The 19,598-nt window shown below is 35.7% G+C and overlaps 1 pseudogene; it reads left to right on the top strand.

Annotated features, from left to right (window-relative positions):
• The window catches only part of LOC109845849, an 82,249-nt pseudogene extending 63,514 nt beyond the window's left edge, over positions 1 to 18,735 (top strand).

The raw sequence follows: 19,598 nt of genomic DNA, 5'->3' as shown, positions 1-19,598 counted from the left end.
CATGCGAAGACCCCCCACAAGAAAGAGTTGATAAACAAATCTTGTGCTTATTTTCTAGAGAGTTGTAATATATATTTTCGTAATTTGAATTCATTGTAAATGATTAAAGTCGTAATGGAATCGATAATGAAGACTACTTTCGATGGAAACAACATCGTAATAATCAGGTTCTGGCGTATATTGCCAATGGTACAGACTAAGTCTCATGAGAACAGGAAGCATATAAAGATTGATTGTCAGTTCATTATGAAATGATATTGAGCAAAATGTCACTTCATATGTCAATTCAACAGATAGGTAACGGTTTCCCTAAAACATTACCTTTTTTGGGGGGTTAGGGGGAGGAAGGGGAAGGGAATTTTTTACTTAGTTTTAACTAGCTAAAAATGACAGGTCTGTATGCTCTTCTAGCTTAAGAAGGAATGCTAGAACAATAGTTCGTAACTAGACCATCATTGAGACTTAATGTAATTATATTCTATTTGTTTTCGAGTGAAAATACCCCTCTCTTGGACTGTCATCTTTCCCAACATATAGTCAAAATACTAGGGAAGGTGGAATTAGATGTCCTATATAAAACCTTCAAAAACAATACAACATACAAGCAGACCTTTGATATTACATCATATAACCAACAAAAGCAGAAAAAAGAAAAATTATACAAAAGCAGTGCACTGTCAGGACTTACTATTTGTATTGGTTCTGCAAGCACCTCCCACACCTGGTCCAGGTCTTCATTGAGACGAGACTCATTTACCTACACATGATGGAGAAGAAATAAAGAATTAAGAAACGAAGAGAGTTACAAAGCAGTGTAATTTCATGAGTCATGTCATTATTAAATATGTAATTTGGAATGAGCCATATTGATGACCCTATAGTTTTGATTTAAACTTCAAACTAATTTGGGCAAGTTTCAGAATAAACTTGATTAAATGTAGGGGTGGCAAATTATTGTTGACCCTATAGTTTTGATGATGATTTGTCAAACAATTTATCGCTAATATATTCTCTAGTTTTGTGTTTATGTTTCTCTTTTCAGGTATTTCAACACACGTCAATCAAGCGTTAAAGATTCAAGTTCATATGTGTAGATTTACCTAGGTATAAGTTTGGTTTACTTACATATATTGTATGATTATATCTAAGCTCAATATATGTACACTTAACACGATTTTTGACGTTTTCTATCATATAAATGATTTTTCATCAAACGTTGTTATAATATCTCTTATCTCATATTTACAGCTCTTTCATACTTCATTATATACATGTAATACATGCATAATATATATATACATATTTACAAGCCTTAAATCAATTTTCATGTTCACGAAATACATGTTTTTTGAACACTTTTCAAAAATAGGGAGTTTTCACAAACGAAAATTGATTTTCCAAAAATTCCTTTTCAAACATGTTTATTTCATCATTTAGAAACTTTCCCCAAAGTTTCACTATTTTTGAAATTGATTTGATATTTTTAATATATTTTTCAAAATAGCCCAAAAACCTATCATATAATATATATCAGATTTCGGTCGACCGGTGCGGTCGACCGCCAGTTGTATTTTCCTGATTTCTAACGGCTAGTTTTTACAGCTGTTTTCAAATTGGTTTTTTGGTCTTTTACTTATGTTTTTGCTGTTGTATTGGGGTGCTATAAATACCCCATTGCTGCTCTTCTTCCAAAGAACCAAGAAATCCAAGTTTTGTGTTTAACAAAATATTAAGTGTGTTTAAGAGCTGTTTAAAGTTTATTTCATCAATCAGTTTTCAAGAGAAGTTTTTCTACAACAAGAAGTGGCCTTCAAATCCTATTGGGATCATCATCTATTATTCTTCTTGTTTGAGAAGTATTCTAAACTCTTATATAGCTTACTATTTCATTTTTATTTCATTTAGCTATATTTATTGAGTTTCATTCACTGTTATCACACACACTTATTGAGCTTAATATTTTCATACCATATAGTGTGGGTTGTGGGGTGTGATTTAGTGAGTGTGAGCTTCATTGTGTTCTCACTTGTTATTTGAGAACAAATCATTGTATTTAACTTTATTTGTAAAAATCACTTGTAATACACTTGTACACCGAGAGAAGTGTGAGGCGAGAGACGGGGTCGAATCCAATAGGAGTGGCGTCGATTGACAAACCTAGGGAGAGGTTGTAATCGAGCACTTGAGGAGGAGGACACGGGCTAGGTTCCTACACTTAGTGTGTAAAGTGTGATTGCATAGTGTTTGTGTAGTGTGAGAGTTTTTTCGGTGATCTTGTAAACCAAGTGTGTAGAAGTTCCGGCTTCCAAACCGAATTGTGATAGTGGATATCTCCTCGAGGTATGGAGCGGGGACGTAGGTCGTGGTGACCGAACCTCGTAAACATATCGTGTGTTTGTGTTTTGCTTAGCTTATATTTTATTCATCATTATTGTTCATATCCATATCATATTTATTCTTGCAAGATCAAATTGATCAACATAATTTTAATTAGCTTTTAATTGGGATTAGATTAGCATAAGACCCTAATCACCCCCCCCTCTAGGGTCTAACAATTGGTATCAGAGCTTGGTGCTCTTTGATTTAAGGACTAACCGCCTTGAGTTAAAGATCCAAGTTATTGTATTTGTGCTAATCTAATTTTGATTAATTGTGCTTCTTGCATTTCATCTCTATGGATATGAATGATTCATCTTGCTTAGGATATGCTATTAATATTGCTCCTCGTTTGGATAATTTCCCCTATGCTCAATGGCGTATTAGATTCAAACTTTTCGTTCAATCTAATCAATTTGATTTATGGGAAATTATTGAGGATCCCTATGTTGTTCTCATTTTGGAAAAATCAAAATGGTGTGGAAATATTACACAATTGCTATATTGATGTAAAGAGTAAGTATGTTAATATAAAATCCACTCATGAAACACTAGCCACTAAATTTAATTTTATTGCAAATGAAAATATAATTCTTAAAGAATGCAATGAAAAAATTTGAAAATTGAAAATGCTAGTTTGCTTCATGAAAACGTAATGCTATGTTAGAAGTAGATAAGTTGAAATCCATGATGAGTAATCTTGTTTATTCTACTTCTAGTAGCAATGCTTGTATGCACAATGATGAGTTGAATCAAATAAGAAAACGGATATCTACCTTAGATTCAACACTAAACACTTGTATTGCTAATAATAAAAAGCTTATGGACTTATGTGCAAACCTCAATGTTAATTCTTCTAAGAGACCTATTCACTATGCACATATGTATGACAAAATTCACAAATGTTCTACTTGCGGTCTTAAAGGCCATTTAGCTCAATTTTGTCATAATTCATCAAAAATTGACAAGCATATTCATGATTGTGCATCCCATCAAGCTTCTTCATCACATACACATGTACACACACATAGTGTAAATCATAAACATGCTCATGTGTATAAATGTGATTATTGTGGTCGTTTTGGTCATTTGGCCATGTTTTGTTTCGATTTGAAAAGAAATTCTCGTTTGCAAAATAATTACAAAGAAAAATCTATTTTTGCAAATGAACCACGTGCATTCCATTTTGGTCAACGTAAACCATTCAAACCTCTACATTGCACAAATTGCAATCGTATGGGTCATGTTTACAATTTTTGCTTTGATCATATCGATGCACAAAACACACCCAAGCGGGTTCATAACCCTAGGGCCTTGGATTTAAATGATGGGGGTCATGTCCCAAAGTTTAGTGGTACCAAAATGATTTTTATATCATTTTTGTTGTTTTGTTCGTTTTTATTTTTACTTTTGGTTTTTGAATATAAATCTTTTTGTTTAGCTAAAATAAATTATTTGTATAATTTTATAGCCAAAAACATTTATATATATTTTATAAAACATTTAGTATATTATAAAACAAATTTCTTAAAGGTCTAAATTGAAAAATTCTCAAAATCCAATTTTTTTTCATTGCCTGTGCATTTCATTTTCTTACGGTCGACCGACCCGGTCGGCCGACGAAGTCTCTGTAAGTTGTTTCGGTCGACCGCGTCGGTCGACCGCAAGAACTTTTTCAGCATCGATATTTTGATTTTATCGGGTTTCGATTTTTTAATGGATAACTGTTTTGGACCCGAACTCTTCACCACCATTGATCTAATCTTTAAACTGATCCTAGCCTCTTGTTTCATCTCTTTTAAGACCTGACTCCTCATTTCTTCCCTAATTCGAAATTTCTTCCCCAAGTTCGATATTTCCCCAATCTGATCGGATCCCTCTCGGTCGCCCGCTTCAATCGTCCGCTGATCTCATTCGGTTTCTTCCTCCATCAATTTTCATTTGGGTGTTGCTAGGTAATCACTCTCTCAACTCTTGATTTCTTTTCCTTAATCTAATGTTTATTTTCTCAATCTAGGGTTTCTGTTTTAGGGCAGTTCTTAATTTGCTATTTTTTGTTTCCAGGGGGTTTAAATTTCTGTTATATCTCATATCTTTTCAAAACCCTAATCTACCTTGCCTCCTAAAAAGAGATCAAAACCTGTATCTAGTTCCTCCTCTATCAAAGCTTCTCATTATGAGGATTTTCTGTTATATAAATCCCTAGTTAAGAAATATAGGGAATTGTGCAAACTGAAAATTCTACCCACCATATATATCAAATTCGACCAATTAGCCATATATTACACTGGTACAATTATTCATAATGTTGGGTTGGCTAGGTTGTTAGATGAGGAACGAAAAGTTCCTTATTACCCATTTCTGGTTTATCTATTTTATGCCAACCTATCTGTATCATCCTCTGCTGATGGTCTTCAGACCATTAGTACATCTGTTAAAAGAGTTCAAATTTCTTTTTCTGCCAACGAACTTGCGGGGATTTTAAAAATCCCAACAGGTGAAGTTGACCTTATGTCTATTGAACTAGATGATCCAGTTGTAAATCACCTCATGTTTGAACCCGGTTGCACTTATCCAATGAACAACAATTCTCTTAATCCAAATGCCAAACTCACTGCTAGAATAGTTGCTCAAAATTTGATTCCTAAAACCTGTAGTTTCGATCATTTTGCTTCTGACAAGATCAATGCTGTATATGCCATATTTACCAAAATAAAAGTAGATTGGGCAAATGTTTTTCTTAAAAACATGGCATCGAAGCATTTCAAATTTCTACCCTTTGGCTCCTTCATCACTCTTATCCCTCAACATTTCGGTGTTGATCTCACCAATGAACCTAAAATTGAATCTAAGAAGGACTTCTTTGATAAGGTTTCTCTTTCCCGGATGCAGATTTCCTATTCCTTATCTGATCCTCTTCTGCCATCTCGCTCCCGGTCTAGAGCTTCTTCCTCGTCCATCTCTGATATTTGTGACCATCTGGATCGTCTTGAGACTCAGTTCTCAAGTGTTCAGAAGCAAGTCTCAACTATCCAGAGGGATGTTAGGGCCATTCTATCCTATCAGCGTCAGTCTCTCGGGATTCCGGATCCCTCTTCTAGTTCTGAGTCTGATTCTGAGGAGGGCCCTGCTGATGGCTCTGGCTCTTCTGATGGTGATGATGATGGTGATGGTGATGGTGATGATGATGGTGATGATGATGGTGATGGTGATGATTGATCTTGCTGCTTATTGGAGTTTTTGATAGATTTCTATGCTTATGGTGATGTTCCATTTTGAGTTGTAAAACTTGATATCTATGTTTTTAGTTTGAGTGTAATAACTCTATATTTGTGTGGATCTATGCGACTTTTTATGTATGGTTTGCAGTCTTGTGGAACAAACTATGTTTATGAAAATCTATAAAGTTTCTGATGCTTAAGTGATGATTTGTGATTTATTGTGTTAGTTTATCTTTTCTATGATCTTTGCATGGTGGAAACAATGTTCATGCTTTGATTGTGGAAAATACGTTGCTAATGATGAGTTCTTTGATTTATATACTGTTTATGATTGTTTTTTGATGGATAATTATTGTTTAGCTCCTATATATGTTCTTTAGTTGTCATTTATTCTATTTGACAGGGGGAGCTTTTGGCATACATTTGGTTTTCTATCTGTGCTTATATGCAGGGGGGCGTTGCTCCTATTTTTATTTTTTCCCTTTTTGATGTTGTCAAAAGGGGAGAAAAATCCACATATGGTTTATATATTCATATATGATTTATGTGATCTTTCATGTATGATTTATTCATGTTTGGCTTACATGTGGTTTATCAGTTTACAATTCATATTCATGTATAAATTGTTTGCCATCATCAAAAAGGGGGAGATTGTTGACCCTATAGTTTTGATGATGATTTGTCAAACAATTTATCGCTAATATATTCTCTAGTTTTATGTTTATGTTTCTCTTTTTAGGTATTTCAACACACGTCAATCAAGCATTAAAGATTCAAGTTCATATGTGTGGATTTACCTAGGTATAAGTTTGGTTTACTAACATATATTGTATGATTATATCTAAGCTCAATATATGTACACTTAACACGATTTTTTATGTTTTCTATCATATAATTAATTTTTCATCAAACATTGTTACAATATCTCTTATCTCATGTTTACAGCTCTTTCATACTTCATTATATACATGTAATACATGCATAATATATATATACATATTTACAAGCCTTAAATCAATTTTCATGTTCACGAAATACAGGTTTACTGAACACTTTTCAAAAACAGGGAGTTTACACAAACGAAAATTGATTTTCCAAAAATTCCTTTTCAAACATGTTTATTTCATCATTTAGAAACTTTCCCTAAAGTTTCACTATTTTTGAAATTGATTTGATATTTTTAATGTATTTTTCAAAACAGCCCAAAAACCTATCATATAATATATATCAGATTTTGGTCGACCGGTGCGGTCGACCGCCAATGTAATTTTTCCCTGATATGGCTTTTATGTGCTCGCGGTGGACCGCACCGGTCGACCGTGAAAACATCCAGAGACTTTCCTGGTCGACCGGTGCGGTCGACCGCCAACTTTATTCTTCACGGTCGACCGGACCGGTCGACCGCCAAACTGTCAGTACTTTTCTAACAGCTAGTTTTTATAGCTGTTTTCAAATTAGTTTTTTGGTCTTTTACTTATGTTTTTGCTGTTGTATTGGGGTGCTATAAATACTCCATCGCTGCTCTTCTTCCAAAGAACTAAGAAATCTATGTTTTGTGTTTAACAAAATATTAAGTGTGTTTAAGAGCTGTTTAAACTTGATTTCATCAATCAGTTTTCAAGAGAAGTTTTTCTACAACAAGAAGTGGCCTTCAAATCCTATTGGGATCATCATCTACTGTTCTTCTTGTTTGAGAAGTCTTCTAAACTCTTATATACCTTGCTATTTCATTTTCATTTCATTTAGCTATATTTATTGAGTTTCATTCACTGTTATCACACACACTTATTGAGCTTAATATTTTCATACCATATAGTGTGGGTTGTGGGGTGTGATTTAGTGAATGTGAGCTTCATTGTGTTCTCACTTGTTATTTGAGAACAAATCATTGTATTTAACTTTTATTTGTGAAAATCACTTGTAATACACTTGTACACCGAGAGAAGTGTGAGGCAAGAGACGGGGTCGAATCCAATAGGAGTGGCGTCGGTTGATGAACCTAGGGAGAGGTTGTAATCGAGCACTTGAGGAGGAGGACACGGGCTAGGTTCCTACACTTAGTGTGTAAAGTGTGATTACATAGTGTTTGTGTAGTGTGAGAGTTTTTTCGGTGATCTTGTAAACCGACTGTGTAGAAGTTCCGGCTTCCAAACCGGATTGTGATAGTGGATATCTCTTCGAGGTGAGGAGCGGGGACGTAGGTCGTGGTGACCGAACCTCGTAAACATATCGTGTGTTTGTGTTTTGCTTAGCGTATATTTTATTCATCATTATTGTTCATATCCATATCATATTTCTTCTTGCAAGATCAAATTGATCAACATAATTTTAATTAGCTTTTAATTGGGATTAGATTAGTATAAGACCCTAATCACCCCCCTCTAGGGTCTAACAATTATGACCCGACCCATCAACCCGACCCGACCAGACCCATTTATATTGGGTACGGGTCGAGTTATATGGGCCGGGTCATAAACGGGTCAACCCGAACTGACCTGTTTATTAGATGGGTAAATTAGGGTTGACTCGAACTGACCCGTGTAACCCAATACCGACCCATTTAATTCTAAATGGGTTGCAAACTCCAAATATGAAGATCATCTTCGTCGTCTTCATCCTCCTCCTTCTCCTCTCTCTCTCCTCTTCCTTCGACCCCCAGTTTCTCGCCAGGTCCAGCATCTCCGACACGGTCGGCCGCGTCTCAGCCCTCATCAATAGCGAGCCAGCGTTTTAACGGTCGAGATCGGTCGCGGTTCTACTCATACGGATGAGATCGGAGGAGGATAAGGGGAGGTCAGACAAGGGGAGGAAATTGGTGCCCGACGTGCTATGCGACCTGGCGAGCTGCGGGAAGCTGGAGAACCTGTCAATGTCGGGGAACTACTTCACCTCGATGGGGGAGAGCTGCTGGGATATGGTCGAGAGTGGAGCTCTGGATCTGAGGAGGAACTACATTGCGGGGTTGAAGGGTCAGAGGTCAGCTTGGGAGTGCGCTGGCTTTTTTCTAAAGCCCAGGTTCTATCCGGTTTTGACTTTTATGCCGTGCGAGGATCAGAGGGATTGGGGGTTCGTCGGAGTGAGGCGATGGCCAAAAATGCAGGGACCATGGTTTATAATGCTTTGAATAAGCGGTAACCTAATCCTTAATTAGGATTGTTTATTAAAAGGGTCAATCTCTTGTACAATCTATGTAGCGGTATTGCTTATTTTGACTTGTGATTGTCGAAAGAGTCAAAAGAATTTCATCTTGATCTATATAGTACCCATGATATTGAACTTAGATTTGATAAACGGGTCATTCGGGTTATATAAGTCAGGTCAGGTAAACCGTTTAATAAACGGGTCGAATCGCATTGACTCATTGGTTAAACGGGTCGGGTCGGGTCACACTTACACGGGTTTGTCAAAAGAATCATGCCAGATATCATAGTTATGGATCCCAAATAATAGATCTAAAGGAAATTGAAAAGGATAGCAAAGACATAGTTCATATAATATTTTTGAGGGAAATGGTTAGTACAATTTTAGAAAAGAAATACTTATATAGAAAAAAACTTAAACATCTGTAAAATCATATATATTATTAGATGGATGTACATTGGATAGAAATTATGTTGACAGCAAGACAAGAATTCATCTTGAAATGGATCTACATTTCTATGATCTTGTAATTCACAGAATTTAGCATCTTGCATTAGTGACGAATTCAAATTCAACATATGCCCAACCCAAATAGTTAAAGAAAGAACAGAACAAACAACATACATGAAGCAAAGAACGACGACAGTGGCACATTTCCTACCAATAACACATCTAGCTTTATATTTAGTTCTCTAGTGATAACCATCTCATACAGGTTTTACTACTAACCTAAATCTTCCGGATTCCTTGTAGTGTACTTTTGTATGCCATGAGATAATACCCAGGTCAAATACCTAAATTCCTCAAAACAGTGGAATCGGTCAAATCCCTCTGTCAATGATTACACATGCAATAAGTATAGTATCACTTTACCAGAATGAGACACTAAGACGTGTTTTTTGAACTGTGATATAGCACTGAACTTCACATTAGGTACTTCTCAAGAACCATGAATAAAGATAGAAAAGTAAATGATACACACCTGCATACGAGAGATGGGCAATTTCGAGCTGAGAGCTAGCAGATAAAATAGCATTAGCCAAACACAAGTTGCCCTCACTATTCTCAAAATCAATGGGATTAACTTTATGAGGCATAGTTGAAGATCCAATCTCCCCAGCCTTGGTCATCTGGAAAGCAAAATTATCATGAAATCGTTTAGTTCCAAATTGGAAGTTTGGGAACTAAATTAGGTCCTAATATTTTAGGGGTATAGTGGTCAAGCATAAGAAAGTTACCTGCTTAAAATAGCCTAACGAAATATAGCTCCATATGCCCCGATCAAAATCAGTCAGGATGTTATTAAACTGAATAACTGCATTGAAAAGCATTGCGATATAGTCATGCAGCTCAATCTGAATACGGAGCAAGCAACAGGCTAAGATGGAGAGTATGCATGCAAGTCAAGTGTAGAGTAGGCCACATTAACGTAACCTTTCAGACAACACAAACTTAACAAAATTATTAGCTGGCGCTGCAATTCCATTATTATTTATGCACTAACTGGTTAGTGTAGAGTAGGCTAATTGATAAAGGTACTGTAATTCCAAGATAGATGCATAACCTGCAAGTATATCTACTTATTATCAAGCATGCACATGATAATATCTACTTACTATATGAATCACCTTTTATAAGCTCTTGAAACGTGAAATGGCAAAAAAAAACCTACATTTCAGTCACCTGAGTCGATTGCAAAACTCATCTTAAAGAAAATCATGAGGCTCTATTAGTTATACACTTTTACAGTTTGTATAGTTGCCTAAATCTTCACGAGGATTGTTTACTAGTAAACTAGTTCAAGCAGAGAACAATGAATACAAGCAGTAGTGTTAAAAAAGTACAGGTAAATAAAGTACTCCTCCCATTAATGAAAGCTGTCCAAGTCATCCACAAAGAAAAAACCATATCAAAATCGTCTATGCACTACTTAATTTCACATAAAAAGATCCATCAAGCTGAAATGAATCAGATAGGTAAAACCTTACAAAGAGAAAAGTAGTAGAAGTAAATAAACATGCCTGTGTCATGTAAGGGTTGAAACCTAACCCCAAAGAGGTCACGAACTCAGCTGTAACAGTTGGCCAATCAATATCAGAATATGCAACTTTATGTGCATTGTAGTTTCCAACAGCTCCAGCACACTTGCCCAATATTTTCACTTCTGTAAAGGTCTTCCCTACTTCACTTAGTCTGAAAGCAAAATTTGCCATCTCCTTTCCCAAAGTAGTGGGTGAAGCAGGCTACAAAGGGAGTTAGAAGATATCAGAACTAAACCACATAAACCTATTACAAAAGCAAATCATTTATTCATGTAGCATAACAATGAAAATTATCAATATGATATTTCAACTGTATGCTTTGAGCAGTCAACTTAGTATATGTCCGCTTCTAATATTGGCCATGTCACGCCCCGGCCTGACGGGCCCATTGGTGCGGTACAAGCCGTGGGACCCAACAAGTGTAACGTGTTGTTTGGCTTAATCTACTGCCAAAATCGACTAACCGATATTACACTTAAATAATTTAAGCCACTTAATTTCTAACTCATTTCCTAATGTTGAACTAAATAGGAGTGTCACAAACACCCCACCTTACATAAGCGACGTCCTCATCATGACATGATAATTGGCACATCCCGGTATCACTAGGTTATGTGGACTCTAGTGGTGGCTCCCACCGCACTCACGCAATATAGCACTTAGGCTCGCATAGCACTTAGCTCCACACTTCCAACTTGTAACTGCTATGATACAATTTGTCACACCCCGGGCCGCCGGGCCCATTGGTGCAGTACAAGTCGTGGGACCCACCAAGTGCAACACGTTTGGCTCAATACATTGCCTAAATCAACTAGCCGTGTTACACTTGAGTCTTGGTCATACCTATTTAAGCAACTTAACTTCTCACTCATTTTCTGATGTAGGACTAAATAAGAAACAAAGACATGATTATATTATTTTTAACCTTCAGATTAAAAAGGTTCCATTCAATTTATTTCATAGCATCAAGCTAAAAACTCATGAAGAAAGGAATGTATAACATGTCCTGCAAACATATATGAACGAAGATAGACAGTATAATCTTTATCAAACCAGTAATTATACATAGCCCCATGTAGAAAATTCCTGAGTTTCAGCATGTAATCATTATTTAATTATTTCTATATATCCCCCCTCCCCTCCCCCTAGAAAAAAGCTTACTTTTGTATAAAAAATTTCACTGAAATGACCAGCCAGAAATCTTTGAGTTATTTCAACTAAAAAAATCCACCACAAGGACATTAGGGAAAAATTCTTAGTGGAATATTATCCTGTGCACCTTAGATTAAGTTTAACTTTTTAAACCCAAGAGTACTTTGTTTTTCTTTGAGTACTCCCACTTCTCTAATCATTCTCTAAACGTGCTCTTGTCAGTTGCATCCCTTCTCCATTTGGGATAAATTTCATTAAGAATTTAGGATTGCTAAATAAATTAGTTCATGGAAATGAAAAAGAATTTTTCCTTTTCCTTGAAGCATTTTCTGCATTTTCTTAGTCTAATGGCTTCTGATTCTTTTTTTTAATCAATATATATAATAAACTATGTCCTTCTATGTGTAAACACAAATAAAAGGGAAATATAAGATTTTCAATTATGCGTATATAGCATTAAAGTTTTTGTAGATAACATCTAATCAACAAAAAGTTGGTATTCTGTTATAACAAGAGTTGCCTCTCATCTAGAACTGAAAATACCTATCCATGAGTGCGAGACAACATAGAGATATGAGCATTTTCCTTCGCTAATTTACATATTGCATTCAACAACTCAATCATCACAAGAAATATGATAGTGTTGAACGCCTCCTTCAGTGCCAATGCATGGGCTAAATTATTTATATCCTCTGATGTACAAGCAAAATGGAAAAACTCCAGTACCTAAAAAAGAATTTTGTAGAATCTGATGTCAAATATTAAGCATCAAATGAAATCTTTGAAACCACAGTTAGTCGTAGTTATAAAAAGAGGAAGCATAGAGTACCCACAACAAGGAACATCAAAAACTCACCTCAGCAATCTCAGCATTGGATTGACATTTCTGTTTCAAGAAGTATTCCACTGCCTTAACATCGTGGTTAGTTACTTTTTCAATCTTTTTCACTTCAAGAGCATCAGCTTTGCTGAAGCCACTAACTATACTTTCTAAATAAGACCTGCCATTCTTGCTAAAGCATTAAACTTCCTTGATTTTAGGTATTTCTGTTAATTTTAGAAATCATTTTACCTAAAAAAGAATCGCTTCAGATTAGCATTTTGCACTAAGTAGCCAACATGAAAATATAACTTCAGTGGCTAGCTTTGTCAGATCATGATAAGTAATGGAGAAAGAGGTAAACCTTTTTTACTTGTAAGTTACATCTTTCTCCATTACCCAAGACATGACTACACTATGACAAGTTTTAATGAAGACTGCTACCTATATCAAAGCAGAGGTTGGACGTTTTGTCAGATTGTAAAAGAAAGCACACTAATAAGCATGACCTAAATAAACAATTTAAAGATTATAGTATATGATATTTATTATTTACTAAAAGTTTTATGCTCTATCGCAAAATATTCCCTCCCGTAAACTTATAAAAATTTCTATCTTTATTCAAAAATCCAAAAGATGCCACTTTTGAAAAACATTTAAAGATTATAGTATATGAGATTTAAGAAAACTTAGCAACGGAATAATAACAAAAAAGCAAAAAACAAGCATGTAGTAAATAAAAGGCAGGGCTTGTGTTCGTGAAAATTCCCCAGCTAGGAAACCGAGAATGGAGATCTTTACCTTCGTAGTCATGACTCCTTCAGAACTGCTCAGCAAAACCCTAAGTAGTTCGAATCGCCGAGTACGGGTGGGTTGAATCTGAAACCTTAGCTAGCCTGATCGTCTGCTAATCAAAGTCGAAGAGGGAGAGGATGAAAAGGGCGGCAAGAAAGCGAATGGGGCTCGAGGGGGTGATAAGAGCTTTTCCATGGAGTTACAGACGAGATCGAAACCCTAACCCTAGATTTTTAAGGGGGGAATTTGTTCGGGGTTTAGTGTGTTAGCCCTTATGTTTTGACGATGATTTACAACCACCATTATCGGTACTAATTGTTTGATTGAGTGATATTGTAGTAAACATATATATCAAGCTTGTTAGTACCACTTATGAAGGATTGGATGGAACATGCGCTATAACAATGATATCCAAAGGAGGAGGAGGAGGCATAGTGATGAAGCAAATGTTAATCAAGAACAATACAATCAAGTCATAAGCTTCATCAACTCAAGCTATATTAAGACTCAAAGAAATGTATCTCTATGTGAGGATATTAGCTAGTTTTTCTTTTCTCTCTAGTGCTAGAATGTAGGCAAGTAGTTTAGATTTTATTTGAAGCTATTGGGATATCACACACATGTTTTCATACTTATATTTTTTAAGTATTTTGATAAAATATCATTTTTCATAAGTATGAGGACCTATTTGCAAAATTTCTTTTCTAAACAGTTTGTTTTTAGTGTTAAAAATAATTGACAAAGTTACACAATTTTTGGAGGTCATCTGAATATTTTTACAAATTGTTTAAAGTGCCAAAATAGGTTTTATAAATAGTGTCAGCTTGTATCAGTTCGCGATCGACCGCCACGGTCGACCGCAAGACTCTCTGGAAAATTTTTGAGCCTAGAAAGTCCACGGTCGACCGCAAGACTCTCTGGAAAATTTTTGAGCCTAGAAAGTGGCTCGCGGTCGACCGCGAGATTTTCACGGTCGACCGTCGCTTATTTCAACGGTCTTTTTGGTAAAGATTTCAGGCGTCGATTTTTCCATAATTTAGGAGATATGGGTATGGGTTTTGACTGCAGTGTTTTCTCCTATTTAAACACCTTATACTTGAAGAGAAGTTTAGCGGGCATAGTATATCATTGCTACTATCAGACTGATGCAGTGAATTGACATTTTTTATGGTGTTCTTGTCTTTGATGCATTTAATTTTACTCCCTAATATTTATGTCATTATTTATGTTGTGCCAACTGACTATTACCTAATCTATTTTATGACTTATGAGCATATACCTTACTATAAAAATAAAGACTTGTGTCCATAAGCTTCTGCAGTAGATAAGTACAATATTGAGTTGTCTTCCTTCATCCAGTTCTGTGTCCTGTTTATTTGACTATATAAGGTTAGCTTATCTTCCTTCATCCAGTTCTGTGTCCTGTTTATTTGACTATATAAGGTTAGCTTAGCTCAAGCCTCTCTGTCATAATACTATCTTGCTATATTTGACTATATAAGGTTAGCTTAGCTCAAGCCTCTCTGTCATAATACTATCTTGCTAATCTTGATCAAAAGTCAAGCATTTTAAATCATGTAGAAGTTAAGATAGAAAAAGTGGCTATGGTGTCAAACAAAAATATTCTTACATAAGGATTTTGCTTGGTATTTATTAATGACAACAAGGATTTATGGAAAACATTTAGTTCTTTGTATTCTTACTTGTCTTCAAATGAGTTGCATTTACCAATAATCTTTTTGAAAGGAGTATTCTATTTTTTGGGGGGGAGGAGCCCTTTTCTGGACTACTTGCCGAGTCTCAACAATAACTGGAAATGAAGATATTTTCTTCATGGCAGTGAAATTCTATATAAAATGATGGGCAGGCTACATCAAAAGAGTCGTCCATAAGTTTTGATGAGATAAGATCATAATATTTTTATGGGCACGGTCGGAGCCTCAAATTGTGGGATCCTGCTTGCTCTGGGATCTGGTTTATTACTGAAAGCTTTCATTATTAGTTAGTTTCCTAATCACACTCTAATACCCACCAATTAAGTTTGATACCCTGAGGTTTACATTTGCTTTAAAAAATACCTCAGTTTTGCCTTTTTAAACTTTAATGTATACAATTCTTTTTTTGTTTTTGTAATGATTAGAACTGCACCTTAGTCATAATTTTTTGTTTTAATTGGCATTGACATGTTAAAGATATTAATGCTGCGTCCTAGGAACCTGTATGCTGCCAATGGTGCTGGACTTGTCTTGCCTGAAAAAGGCTACTTTGATGTTTCAAAGGATATATTTACACAGGTCAGGTTTGGTTATCTATAAGTTCTTTTCTATAGTCGTTAACTTATTTATGGCGGTCTTAATTTTGAAATTTAGGTTCAAGAAACTGCCTCAGGAAGCGTTTTGTTCAGGTGCCGGATGTATGGGTAAATTTGGCTCATGTTTATTTTGCTCAAGGTCATTTCTCTTTGGCAGTGAAAATGGCAAGTACATGATCTCATTCTTTTTCCTCTAAAAGTTTATTTCATCACTTAGTGTGACTATTGCTTTTCTACAGTACCAAAATTGCTTGCAAAAGTTCTATCACAACACGGACACACAGATTCTTCTATATTTAGCCCGTACTCATTACGAGGCTGAACAGTGGCAAGAATGTAAAAAATCCTTGCTCAGAGCTATTCATTTGGCACCTTCAAATTATACACTCCGGTTTGATGTTGGGGTTGCATTGCAGAAGTTTTCTGCGTCAACCTTACAAAAGCCGAAGAGAACTGTAGATGAGGTCATATGCTTCTGTTCTTTAGATAGCTATTTATTATCATAGAATTCATAGTTTCATCTGATTGTTAAACATTATTTTCCTCTGAGATCTGTTATATAACCCTAACTATATAATAAAACAAATAAGGCATGTGTATTGATTCTATAATCACATTGCTGCATTCAGAAGTCCTTCACTCAACACGCGCTTCGTGTGCTTGTGTAGTATTCTACTTTTCTTTCTTTTTTTTCCTTCTTTTTTTTCTTTTATTTTTGCAATGTGTCTCTGTAACAGTATCCCAGGATGTTTAGGAATCCTCTTTCTTTCCTTTTTTCATTTTTTGGTCATGGACGGCGTTATAGATGGGTAGGTGGGCGGGCGGTTTCTTATGCTGCTTCTGTGGTTGTATCTATGCACATTTTCGTTTTCTTTTTTGAGATACGAAAAGTATAGTTATGTTATTATTATTTCCATGATTATTCATTGTACTATAATTTTTCTTTTTTTAACAATTTCAGGTGTGATCAACTGTTGCAGAGTTGAAAAATGCAGTTCGTGTATTTAGTCAGTTGTCTGCAGCATCCAGTTACCACACTCATGGGTTTGACAAGAAGAAGATAGAGACCCATGTAGAGTATTGTAAACACCTGCTTGATGCTGCTAAGATTCATTGCGAAGTAGCTGAGTGTGAAGAGCAGCAAAACCGTCAGAGGTTAGAGCTTGCTCGTCAGGTTAGCTTGGCTGAGGAAGCTAGACGAAAGGCTGAAGAACAGAGGAAATTTCAGGCAAAGTATAACTCATAACATTAATTCATAGTTTGGCCTTTACGATTCATTTTTTTTCTGTAGTCCAGTTGTCCATTTATTTCAGGTTTCACATATTTATCGATAATTTTATTTTATATCGATACAGGCAGAAAGGAGAAAGCATGAAGATGAGCTAAACAATTGAGGCAGCAGGAGGAACATTTTGAGCATGTTAAGGTAGGTTTTCGTCTGCCTACTACACATGCAATTTCTTCTCTTGCAAAGTGTTTTATGTAGAAAAAGTCTTATAGAAGTATCCTGCTAACTTTACATGACATAACCATAAAGAACATGAAAGTATTTCTCATTATCCTATGCTTTTATGTACTTTGATTTGAACCTTTCTGGCATATGCATTATCTGAACTTGCATCAATACCAGTGATATGGCATGAAGTTGATGGAAGATGGAATGTTTGGCTTTAGCTAGGTACATATTTTAGAAGTTTCTTACATTCATCATGGTGGTCTCAATCCATGTTCGGCATTCATGTTCTGTAGGAATAATGGAAGTCCGTTAGCATTCCAAGCACTAAGCGGAAAGAAAGAACTCAGGGTGAAGATGATGAGAGTGTAGATGGTGGGAGGAGGAGGAAGAAGGGTGAGAAAAGGAGAAGGAAGGAGAAGAAGAGTAAGACTCGGTTTGAACTAGAACAAGAAGAAGAAGAAGCTGAAATGGAGGATGAGCATGAAGAAATGGATGGAGAAGATGTGAACCCAATGAATGATCAGGAGGATGGAGAAGACAGAACACGAGATAATTTTGTCGCTTCTGGTCTTGAAGATTCTGATGCTGAAGAAGACATGGTAATATCTTTTCCTCTTGCATTTTACAACAAATGACTTAACCTTTGTACAAATTTTTTGGGTGGGTTACGTGAGTGTATTTCTTCGTTTTAGTTCTGTTAGGGGCTATCTCCTCCATGAAGTTTACAATTATCATATCCTTCTTAATTGCTTACAACAAGGTTTTCCCAACTCCTAAGCCTACTTATCTTTCTTGGCCCCGTCGTATCTTAAATATCGTTAATATGTTTCTCTTTCATTGTAAATATATTAAATAGGTAAGTGATGATATACTTCACTGTAACCTAGAAACATGGATGCCCAATCTAGTTTACAGGGCACAATTCAGCCCTACCTTCTTGGGTTTCTTATTTTCTGAATGGGTTTTGTTATATTAGATTCCAAATCTTTGTTACTTCTATATTTTCTGAATGGGTTTTGTTATATTAGATTCCAAATCTTTGTTACTTCTATATTAGACCCCCAAATCTTCGTACCTATAAAGTAGACCCCCCAAAATTCATTAAATTATTTTAAATAACGCCATAGTATTATTAACTATTTTTAATTTACAACCCCAAATCTGTTAAGTTGTTTTTAAATAAAATAAGACCCCGATTTCAAACAAGTATGAAGATTTGGAGGTCTAATTTTAGAAATATGAAGATTCGAGAGTCAAATGTAGAATTAACTTCAGTGACAATAATTCGTCTGCTTGACTTTTTAAAGGGTGCACCTTCAAATCGCAAGAGACGGGCATGGTCGGAATCTGATGAGGAAGATGATCAACCATCAGAGCCAAATCCAAAATCGAGCTCGGGTAGAGATAGAGAGAATTCAGCAAGAAGCGATGAGGAGGCTAGAGGTGATAAGGAAGAAGCTAATGAAGAATAAAGAGTGGTTGTGTGTTGCAACATATCTAGGATTTGTTGTTCCTGGTATCTTCTTCAGTAATAGCTCCTTGTTCTCTTTTTCTACTTTTGCAGTTGGACCCTAAATTATGTGTTGCTTAGAAACTGAGTTTTCATGTGAATATGTTGTCTTTGTATAAAGCATATATATGTTGTTATTTATGTAATCTGCTTTGTTTTCCTTCTAGCTTGAAAGCTCGACATCGAGTGCAAGTTTGTATATTAGATTTGAGGTTTTTAGACTCGGATGTTCAGTTAACAGGTTCTCAAGCTCAGAGTTCGGATAGAGAGTTACTGATTCAGATCCTCATTTGAGCAAATATTGGGCAGTGAAATTCAGGTATGATAGTTAAGAAATCAATGTAGCCCAAACCATTTCCTAAAATTCCCCTCCCCCAAATTAGTCTCGTGCTACTCATTTGTTCTGCGTTGCAGCTAAGAAATGGTTGGAATTAGAATAATTTATAGAAGAGTCGCTTTGATTTCCTGTGTTTTTCTATGCGCTTTTATGTAATGTAATACATAGGCTGAGGCCCTCTTTTCCCTCAAAAACAAATAAAAAATTAACACAACGGCTTAAAAAAAGCCAAGCTGTAGATTCCTGCCACCCTTGACATATGCAGCATCAATGTAGTTATTTCCTAAACTATAAGATACTAAAAATTGAGATACTGGGTGAGGGTACACATCCTTACATAAGGGCAGCAGCATAAGCTATACCTTGACCGTACACCAAGATAAGGAAAAAGGAGACGCATCAAATATTCAAATATATTTAAAAAAAACCCCCACCAA

Source organism: Asparagus officinalis, chromosome 6 (assembly GCF_001876935.1).
Source record: "Asparagus officinalis chromosome 6, Aspof.V1, whole genome shotgun sequence".
Taxonomy (NCBI): domain Eukaryota; kingdom Viridiplantae; phylum Streptophyta; class Magnoliopsida; order Asparagales; family Asparagaceae; genus Asparagus; species Asparagus officinalis.
The sequence above is the reverse complement of the archived record's forward strand: the minus strand, read 5'-3'. Positions and strand labels throughout refer to the sequence as shown.